Below are 10,570 nucleotides of genomic sequence, written 5' to 3' on the forward strand. Positions count from 1 at the left end.
CAGATGTAACAGCGCATGCGCAGCACTGTTTCCAGATGCGATAAGGTAGTGTAGGCAGGGAAAAGTATCTATTTCCCGAAAAGCTGTCATCGCAAAAATGACAGCTTTTCGGAATAGATACTTATGGAGAGGTGGAATGATGAATTCCACCTATAATTAGCTAGAACTCCATGAGAGTTCTAAAGCTAATTATCTCCAGAGAATTTTTAGGTTTAATGAATAGGCCCCTGTGTGAGGCTGGTTTAAGAACTGCAGAGACACTGGGGAAACTGAGCCTGATGGTGAGATAGTCGCCCAGCTTATAGGCCCGGGGGTGACTAGTGTTAGGGATTCTGGACCTGAGAGTCCACTGAAGAAATATTGCTGTTTGGAAGACTTTGTGTAACATCTTGCCTGTGAAGCTGCCATATCCTGTATACCTGCCTGTGGTGAGCAATAACTACTGATGGATTTTACCCGGTCTATGTGATTCTTGTCACAATATGAAAATATTTTTTTTAGTCCCCTACTGGACAAGGGGACATGATGGCATCAGGGATACTAGGTGAGCATGTGTGATAGTGAGTATACATGTGTGTGTGCATGTATGTTATAATAAACTTTTACTGTCACGGTGTGTGTGTTCTGTGTTTTTTTTTAAGTATTCTTTAACTGTGGAACTACAGGTACCAGCGGGCCCGTAATGCCCTGCATGCTAGTACTTGTGGTTCTTCAAGTACCAGCATGCGGAGGAGGCTTGCTGGGACCTGTGGTGCAACAGCTAAAGACAATATTTTCAATTCTATTTTTTACAACACACTACACTATCAACCCATCACCCACTGGCCAGGGTTGCCGGGGATAACCCCGGGCTATCGGCCTGGGGTATCCTGGAGAGGGGGACCCCTTAATTGGGAGGGGTCCCCACCTCCCAGCGATCCCCGGCCTGGGCTGACTAGCGGCCAGGGGTACTGCTTTGGCAAGGGAACCTGGTGAAAGGGTTTCCAGGGGACCCCTACTTGTTTTGTCCCCTGTATTTCCACAACCAGGACCGGATCTGAAAAGCCCTGTGCTGGTACTTAAAATACAGGGGCACCCTACGCATTTTGGCCCCTGTATTTTTAGAACCAGGACAGACTTTAAGTAGCCCAGTGCTGTTTCTTAAAATACAGGGCCCCCCTACACATTTTGGCCCATGTATTTTAAAAACCAGTACAGGCAGTACAGAGCCCGAGGCTGGTTATGCTTCTGGGGAGGGTTTTTTTTTTTTTAAACGCACAGACAGAAGCGTTCATGGATCTCATTGATCTGTGAAGGCTTCTGTATAACTCGCACCTTTTAATGCAAGTCGCATTAAAAGGTGCGAGTTTACATAGGGAAATAACCACACAGATACGCATAGTGTAGTAGCCTTGAGCTCAAAAGTTTGTAGGCTGTTACATTTGCAAGTCCCGGCGCCAGGGCTGCCATTACAAATTGTGGGGTCCGGGACTGATAAAATAGGCAGTGCCCCCCGCCGTAATGGTAGTAGTGCACTTTATCGGAATTAAAAACAAAAATCAAATTTGTTTCAGTATGTGACATACTGTACAAGTGATTATATTTAGCCTAAATATTATCACTTGTACTCCACATGATGAAACAAATCATTCCATAAATTAAAAGTCTCATTACTTACCTCCTTGAAGGAGAATCCTTCTGTCTTCTTCTCCTGGTCTGGCTGGCTTGCTGGCACTGCTCCTCATGCGCGGTGGCTGCTCTGACGGCCTCTGTCCACTTCCAGCGGCACAGCGTGGACAAAACCAAAAACAAAACTTTATTAAAGTGGAAGTGCGGGGATCATATAGTCAGGGCCAGGGGCGTAAGTTCATCCCTGTCGCTCAGAGGCAAGTTAGCGTTTGGTTGTGCGTCACTGGCCAGCTGAGTTAGCCTCAGCTGACGCAGGCTGGCTGGCTTGTGAGGCCGGGAAGTCTGCATCCAGGTACGCTCACCCTGGCCACGTCCATTACGGAAAACGGGCCCATTTCCACGAACACAGGTCATCCTCGCTGCGCATACACAGGTTCCTAATAATTGGGATCTACATGAAAACCCCGATATGTGCTAAATGCTGAATCAGCCCCTCTGTCGTGATATATTTAAAGAGCAAGATAGTGTAATAATATCATTATAATAGATTAGAAACACCTCCAGTGCGCTACATATATATATATATATATATATATACACTATCATGCTCCTTAAATGCATCACTCAAAGGGAATAGGTCAATTAATATGTAATGCAACACTCCCTCCCCCCCGGTATTATGGAATGCAGCACTCCCCTCCGCCAAACCGTAATATGGAATGCAATACTCCCTCCCCCTCCCCCCCCAGTAATATGGAATGCAACACCCCCTCCTCCTCCCCCCCCCGGTAATATGGAATGCAACATCCCCTCCCCCACCCCCATTACCTCCTCCCTCTCATAGGGATTTCAAGTGTTACTGCCAACTGCCGCTGCTATCCCGGCTCCCATGAACTCCATACAATGATAGCCGCCGTGACTACAGCTCCTCTCTGCACACCCGTACTTCCGGCTCCTGAAGTGGGGTCGCGGCTGGCTGCTATGTGATGGCCGCAACCAGCAACCAGTAGGTGCAGCAGAGCAAAGAGGAGGAGTGCCGCTGATGCTAACCAGCGCTCCGCTCAGCAGCTCCTCTCCTGTTATTTACAGCAAGAACAGGGGACAATGGAGAAGGTGCCCCATTAAGGGCAGGGGGTAGTGTGGGTGGTTAAAGCGGATGAGCCCCCCTCTTTCAGCAGAGTGTCCGGGCCCAGGACTGCAGTGCCGGCAGTCCCCCCCTGATGGCGGCCCTGCCCGGCACCAACTCGCACCTTCAAAAAATGTAAGAAGATGTGAGTTGGATTTTTACCTAAACTTGAACCCTATTACATTTGGCCCCTAGGGACTATTTATCAAGCAGTGAAAAGTGTGGACAAGTGAACCAGTGGAGAAGTTGCCCATGGCAACCAATCAGCTTTGAAGTAGCATTTCTGAAGTACAGTCTATAAAATAGTAGGAGCTGATTGGTTGCTATAAGCAACTTCTCCACTAGTCCATATCTCAACACTTTTCACTGCTTGATAAATAGACCCCATAGGGGCCTATTCATCATCACTTAATTTCTACAAAAGCAGGTGAAAATTAACATTTCTACTTCAGGGTCCATAGGGTATCCACAGGATACCTTGGGGGTATAGGTGTGACGTCAGTCGCTGGGCACCATAGAGTTAAGCTTTTCAGCCTCCCAGGATGCACTAGGGTCCCCCTCCTATACCCCGCCCCCGAGCCAAGGCACCTCAGTTTAGTTTGGTGCCCGGCCGGAGTCGGGTGCACCTGTCGGAGTGGGGGCTAGAAGAGCCCCTGAAGCTTTCTTCAGTGCAGCTGTGGCTGCACATCTGGATGTACAGCATGGACAGTCAGTCCTGATGTCCATGCTGTCTTCCCTACACCCCCGCCGGTACCAGAACGCCGGTACCGATCCGGGGATGCTGGTGAGCATCTGGGGTCACAGCTAGCGGTGATCCCAGATGTTCCGGACCATGGCCGGATCCAAGGGGGACAAAGGTAAGCAGCGGGGTCCCGCGGTGGGTCCCCGCTGGTCACATGGTCCTAAGTCCCCAGGCAGGGGGCTCCCTGGGGACTGGCTGCAGCGTGGAGCCAGGCGACCAACCTGCGCTTTCCACTACCCCCTGGGACAGCAGACCGCAGCAGAGCGGTAGCGCTGCGGCATCCCAGGGCTTAAATGCATGCCAGGGGAGCGCGCCTTCCCTGTCTCACAGCCGGCGCCTCCCCCGCTGCACACAGCCCTCTCTGCATGCTGCCGACTGGTCCTGTGGCAGCGCTCCTCCCCCAGGCCATCATCTGCTCCTCGGCGGCCATCTTCTCCAGAACGCATGGTGAACGCTGCTGGAAGCGCTGGACGGAAGCATTGTGGTCTGGGTCCCCCCGCATACCTCTCCTCCGCTGTGGTCAGGTCTGTGTATGCAGCGCTGTGTCCTACCAGGCCCTGTGTCTGCGTAGTTGAGTGATCAGTGCTGTTAGTGCAGGAATTGATTTTCTTTGCATTGTATGTGACTGTGCTAGCGCTGCTGCCTGTATCTTTTCTCTAAACTGTCAGCTTTATTACTGTCCCTGTTCTTTCTGCTAAGCCCTTGCGGTGCGGTGCTGCAGGGTGGTCTCTCGCCTATTTAAGTTATAATTGGTGAGAGAGGTCACATACCTGGTGCCATCATGTCCGAAAGTGATTTTCCCCTCCGGCTACAGTGTACTACGTGTAAAGTACCGTTAGCGGAGGGGGAGGGTAGCGCGGAGGGCCTTTGCCGGCAGTGTTTGTCCATGGCGCGTCCTCTTACGGTTACAGCACCGGTACAGGAGCCGCCCTGGGCTTGTTTCGCTCAGGCGCTTACAGCCTTAGTGGGCCAGTTAGCTCCGCAGCCCTCGTTTACACCGATGGGTTTATCCCAGCAGTCAGTGGTGTCGTCACCCATGCAGGGTTTCCCACGACAATTGGTGGTACCCCACAGTCTACCTATTTCCCCGCTCCCGGTTTCTCAGGAGCCAGCGTGGGTTAACTCCCTGACGAGTTCTGTACAGCACTTGTCGGGTGTGTTGCAAGGGCAGTCTGTGATGCGGCCGCATAAACGGCTGGTGGCGTCTCTGTCGGCTCCTTATGAGGATGACGAGGGGACGTCTGATGATGGTGAGATTCTGGATCCTTATGATCAGGAACCTCTCCATACTAAGGACGCTGATGTTAAGTCCAAAGTATATATTCCTGGACTTATTTGGGCGGTCCGCACAGCCTTGGTGATTGAGGACGAAGTTCCCCCAGCGGCTAAATCTAAGTATGCCTTTTTCAAAGATGTGAAGGGCGATGCCACAGTCTTTCCTCTTTCGGGTCAGTTGGTGGACCATTTAGAGGAGGCGTGAAAACAGCCTGGCAAAAGATACCAGCCGCAGAGACGCCTGGCGGTGGCTTATCTGTTCGCGGATAATTATTTTGCAAAGTGGGAATCCCCTCCACAGGTGGATTCTCACGTGACCCGTCTTGTCCGTAGTGCCACATTGCCGATGCCATCTATGTCCTCCCTTAAGGATGCTACGGACCGCAAGGTGGAGATCTGCCTGAAGTCCGCTTATTCCCTTGCGGGGGGGGCAGCACAGCCGGCTATGGCCATTTGCTGGGTTGCCAGAGCGATGGAGCGCTGGGCGGATTCATTAGAGGCTTCTTTTGATTCCGACTGTCCGGCCGAACAAGCGGAGTTGATTGGTAATCTCCGTGATTCGGCCACTTATATCAACGAGGCGGCCCTAGACATTAGTACTCGGGTGTCTAGAATTTCTTCAGCAGCGGTGGCTGCTCGTCGCACCTTGTGGCTGCGATCCTGGAAGGCGGACGCAGATTCCAAAAAGGGTCTGGAGGCGTTGCCGTTTACCGGAGAAGTTCTCTTCGGTCCGGATCTGGATAAGATTGTGGCCACGCTGGCGGCAGCCAAATCGCCTTGTCTCCCGTCGGCCGCTGCTCCTTCTGGTTCTGGACCATCATCCTTTCGGTCATCTAGGGCCCAGGGCAGGTCCAAACCACAGTCGTTTCCTCGACAGGCTGGCCCTAAGAAATCGGCCAAGCCCCGGAAGCAGGCATGAAGTACCAGACGTCCGGCCCCCAAGCCAGATGACAAACCTGCGGCCTGACGGTCCGGGCCTCCCTTTGGGGGATCCCAGGGTGGGAGGCCGCCTGCTGCAGTTCGCCCAGTGTTGGTCGGCCACTACGACAGACACTTGGGTTCTGGAGGTGGTTTCCCCCGGATACGCCCTCTCCTTCCGGCACAGACCCCCGGCTCGATTCTTCACCACGGGTCTACCATCAGACCGGAACAAGGCTACGGAGCTGCGGAAGGTATTGCACACTATGCTCCAGGCTGGAGTTATAGTGCCTGTTCCATTCTCCCAGAGGGGCCAGGGTTTCTATTCAAATCTATTTTTGGTACAGAAACCCAATGGGTCGTATCGTGCGATTCTCAACCTCAAAGCACTCAACAAGTCTTTGTGGGTTCCGAAGTTTCGGATGGAGACCCTACGGTCCATCATTCTGGCGCTGGAACCTGGGGACTACATGGTGTCATTGGACATACAGGACGCTTACCTGCATGTCCCTATTCTTTTGCGCCATCAACAGTTCCTCAGGTTTGCAATCCGCAGCGACCACTTCCAGTTTCGGGCGTTACCTTTTGGCCTGGCGACAGCACCACGTGTTTTCACCAAGGTGATGGCGGTCATGGCGGCTTCTCTGCGGCTGCAGGGAGTCCGCATGTTGCCATACTTGGACGACCTGTTATTGTTGGCAGGATCTCCAGAGCTCCTGTTACGCCACTTGGACCTGACCATTGCACTGCTGCAACGGCACGGCTGGCTAATCAACTGGCAGAAGTCCACTCTAATCCCGTCTCGGAGGATTCTGCATCTTGGAGCCTTATTGGACTCGGGACAGCAAAGGATCTTCGTGACAGAGGACAAGATCTCTGCTTTACAGTCAAGGGTGCGCAGTTGTCTGCACAGCCGCCGGGTGTCCCTACACTCGGCGATGAGGTTACTGGGCTCCATGGTGTCGGTGTTCGACATGGTGGAATGTGCCCAGTTTCACTCCAGACCTCTGCAGCACCTGATCCTGTCCAAGTGGAACGGGCTGCCTCAGTCTCTGAAGTCCCAGACGATTGTGATCACCCCGGAGGTTCGCCTGTCCCTTACGTGGTGGTTACAGACGACCCACCTCAACAAGGGACGTCCGTTCTGGGTTCCAAATTGGGTCCTGTTGACAACGGACGCCAGTCTTCGGGGCTGGGGAGCAGTTTCGGGTCCACACTTGTTCCAGGGCAGGTGGACGCCGACAGAAGCGGAGCTTCCAATAAATATCTTGGAACTCCGTGCGGTCTTCAATGCTCTCCAGCAGGCACATCGGTTTCTCCAGGGTCACCCGGTGCAGGTCCAGTCGGACAACGCTACCACCGTGGCCTACATAAACAGGCAAGGAGGAACTCGCAGTCGGGCGGCTCTCGTAGAGGTCTCTCGGATCCTGGTTTGGGCGGAGCGCAATCTTCCGGCCATATCAGCGGTCTTCATCCCGGGAGTGCTAAATTGGGAGGCGGACTTTCTAAGTCGCCAGGATGTTCATCCGGGGGAATGGTCCCTGCACCCGGACGTTTTTCAACTGCTGGTGGACAGGTGGGGTCTTCCAGAGATCGACCTCATGGCGTCCCGGCACAACAACAAGTTGCCGGTGTACGGGTCTCGCACAAGAGACGAAGGGGCGTCTCTGGTGGATGCTCTGTCCGTCCGGTGGACGTTCCGGTTCGCATACCTGTTCCCTCCGGTCTCCCTTCTTCCACGGGTAATCCGGAAATTCAAACAGGAAGGAGGGACGCTCCTGTTGATAGCTCCCGCGTGGCCCAGACGGCACTGGTTCTCAGACCTTCAGGGTCTATCCATGGACAGTCCTCTGCAGTTGCCGCTACGACCGGACCTTCTGTCTCAGGGTCCTTGTCTTCACCCGGACCTGACTCGGCTGTCTTTGACGGCGTGGCTGTTGAAAGGGCCATGCTGAGGTCACGGGGGTTTTCCAGCTCTGTGGTGCGTACCATGTTGTGAGCTTGGAAACCGTCTTCCGCGAGGATATACCATCGCGCGTGGCATACGTTCTTCCAGTGGTGTCGACCGAGAGGTTATGCACCGCGGGAGTTTCGTCTGTCTCGGATTCTCGCCTTCCTGCAAGCGGGACTAGATCATGGGCTTCGCCTTGCTTCTTTGAAGGTACAGGTTTTGGCCCTATCTGTCTGGTTTCACCGTAGGATTGCTACAATCCCGGATGTGCGCACCTTTATGCAAGGTGTTGTCCGCATTCAGCCGCCCTTTGTTCCACCTGTGGCGCCTTGGGATTTGGCTGTGGTCCTGAGGGCTCTCCAAGGACCGCCGTTTGAACCACTGGGCTCAGTGGAGCTTAAATGGCTAACAGCTAAGACTGTTTTCCTTCTGGCCATTGCTTCGGCCAGACGTGTTTCTGCGTTAGGGGCTCTTTCTTGTAGACCCCCTTTCTTGGTTTTTCATGGAAACAGGGCAGTGCTCCGCACTCGGCCCGAGTTTCTTCCCAAAGTTGTTTCCCAGTTTCATGTTAACGAGGAAATTCTTGTTCCGGCCTTTAACTCACCGGGTTTTTCCGTGGGTGAGGCCTCTTTGGATGTTGTGCGGGCCTTAAGGACTTATGTTGACCGCACTTCTTCGTTTAGGAAGTCGGACGCTTTGTTTGTCCTCTATGGCTTCCGTAAAAAGGGTTGGCCTGCTTCAAAGCAAACTTTGGCAGCCTGGATCCGTATGGCTATTTCTCAAGCTTATCTTCATGAAGGCCTGCCGGTTCCTCCTTCTGTGAAGGCTCATTCCACTAGGTCTGTGGGTCCTTCGTGGGCAGCTCGACGTGGTGCCTCTGCAGTCCAGATCTGCAAGGCTGCTACGTGGTCCTCTGTCCATACCTTCGTGAGGTATTACAGGTTTGACACCTTCGCCTCTCAGGATGCTTCCTTCGGGTGGCGGATTCTCCTTTCTGCACAGGAGCATCCCCACCCTTAAAGGATACTGCTTTGGGACATCCCCAAGGTATCCTGTGGATAGCCTATGGCCCCTGAAGTAGAAAATATGAGATATGGTAAGAACTTACCCTTGTTATCTATTTCTACGAAGTCCATAGGGTTCCACAGGACTCCCGCCCTGTCACACCTGTGCTGCAGATGGGCTTTGCTCTGGTTACCGGTTTTCCATCTCCCTCTGGTGAGAATGTGATTCTTGTATGTGTCCAGATCTTTTTTTCTCTCTCTTCCTTCTCCTCCTCCGGCCTATGGCTTGATAACTAACTGAGGTGCCTTGGCTCGGGGGCGGGGTATAGGAGGGGGACCTTAGTGCATCCTGGGAGGCTGAAAAGCTTAACTCTATGGTGCCCAGCGACTGACGTCACACCTATACCCCCAAGGTATCCTGTGGAACCCTATGGACTTCGTAGAAATAGAGATAACAAGGGTAAGTTCTTACCATATCTCATATTTTTCACCTGCAATTGAAGAAATTATGTTTCAGGACATTCATCAAGAAGATAAAACAGGAGATATCACAGATACAGCATCTCCTGCTTACCTTTCTCTGGCGGACTGTGATACAGTAACTCCTGCTTACCTTTCTCTGGCAGACTGTGATACAGTATCTCCTGCTTACCTTTCTCTGGCGGACTGTGATACAGTATCTCCTGCTTACCTTTCTCTGGTGGACTGTGATACAGTAACTCCTGCTTAACTTTCTCTTGCGGACTGTGATACAGTAACTCCTGCTTACCTTTCTCTGGCGGGCTGTGATACAGTATCTCCTGCTTACCTTTCTCTGGCGGACTGTGATACAGTATCTCCTGCTTAACTTTCTCTTGTGGACTGTGATACAGTAACTCCTGCTTACCTTTCTCTGGCGGCCTGTGATACAGTAACTCCTGCTTACCTTTCTCTGGCGGACTGTGATACAGTAACTCCTGCTTACCTTTCTCTGGCGGACTGTGATACAGTATATCCTGCTTACCTTTCTCTGGCGGACTATGATACAGTATATCCTGCTTACCTTTCTCTGGTGGACTGTGATACAGTAACTCCTGCTTACCTTTCTCTGGCGAACTGGCCCGCTGTCCACATACACTAGTATGAAGTAGCAAAACACTTCAGGGAAACAGCTGATTTTCGGATCAGCTGTCTCCGTGTCGGAGCAATGATGAATTGTTCCGGCACTCGCATTGAGTTAGAATGTTATTTATCAGGGTCTGTTCGGACCCCGATCATTAACATCATGAATAGAGTCCATATTATATTTACAGAACATACATCACTGAGTTAGCTATATGATGAAATGCAAATAATAATATTGTATTCATGGAGCTTACTGAATAGAATTATCTTTCAGTTCACAACCCCCTGAATAATGTGAACTAACTGTGCCCTTGACAATGTAGTTCAGTGTCAGAAGGAAAATCCACCAAAATCCTCTGGATAAAAAGTAAGCTACAGTATGTGTAACTGAAGAATAGAGAGGGGGCGCGATATGGGTAATAAATCTGAAACACTTGTATCTATACCCTCTCTCCCTCTCCATTGGGTCAAGGACAGCAGAACAGTGGCTGCTTTGTGTGCCCCTTCGGAGCTGATGCAGCCAAGCACATGATAAGGGGTAGTCAGGCAGTGACAGAAGGAGAATGGCATGTCAGATAGGGGCAGCTCTGTTACAGTGATTATGCTCTCATCAGCAGGCACCGCAAGCAGCGTTACCAAAACCTTAATAGCAATGTATATTACAGAGGAGAATGGGAAACATGGTAATATTCACTCACATGAAGAACATACCAGCAATAGTTTTATTCAGTATTTAGAATTAGATTGAATGGTGAGAATAGGGTAGAATGGAAAATGCCTTTGGGGGATCCTAACCTACAGAGAATTCTATAGTCTGGGCATATGTTTATTCGGCAGTGAAA

The sequence above is a fragment of the Taudactylus pleione genome, unplaced genomic scaffold, assembly GCF_031769625.1.
Source record: "Taudactylus pleione unplaced genomic scaffold, aTauple2 ptg000130l, whole genome shotgun sequence".
Lineage (NCBI taxonomy): Eukaryota > Metazoa > Chordata > Amphibia > Anura > Myobatrachidae > Taudactylus > Taudactylus pleione.